The 339-nt window shown below is 56.6% G+C and overlaps 1 protein-coding gene across 2 annotated transcripts in view; it reads right to left on the bottom strand.

Annotated features, from left to right (window-relative positions):
- PCGF5 (polycomb group ring finger 5) overlaps window positions 1–278 on the bottom strand; it is a 115,468-nt gene extending 115,190 nt beyond the window's left edge. For both annotated transcript variants that reach the window (XM_060404996.1, XM_060405001.1), the window contains exon 1: window positions 112–278. The gene's annotated coding sequence lies outside the window, so the exon portion shown is untranslated. The remainder of the gene's footprint in view (window positions 1–111) is intronic.
- Between the last annotated feature and the right edge of the window lie 61 nt (window positions 279–339).

Raw genomic sequence — 339 nt, 5'->3', positions numbered from 1 at the left:
GGGCCCGACCTTGGCAAGGAGAAACTCGAAACTTCTGAGGCTGGAGTCATCGTATCATCCAGCCATAGAAGCGTAGAAGGGGGCACTCCCCCCCGCCCCCACCGCCCTCACCCTCATACACAGATGGAAGGCGGAGGACGCTTGCCCTTGATGGAGAGAAGAGCGGCTCAAAGGTTGATATGCCCCTTTGGCGACGGTCAAGCTGAGACTTCCTGTCTGAGCTGTCCCTGGGAGATCGCAGTTCCTTCGCCTGTCCTCAGCTTCTCTGTCGTAAATCTGTCCTCCAGGCAGCATTCAAGTAGCCATCCCAGAATTGACCTTGCCAAAAGACGCTCAAGA

This window comes from Ovis aries, chromosome 22 (genome assembly GCF_016772045.2).
Source record: "Ovis aries strain OAR_USU_Benz2616 breed Rambouillet chromosome 22, ARS-UI_Ramb_v3.0, whole genome shotgun sequence".
In the NCBI taxonomy this organism is placed as follows: Eukaryota; Metazoa; Chordata; class Mammalia; order Artiodactyla; family Bovidae; genus Ovis; species Ovis aries.
Note: the sequence above shows the minus strand (reverse complement) of the source record. Positions and strands in the feature narration are given on the sequence as shown.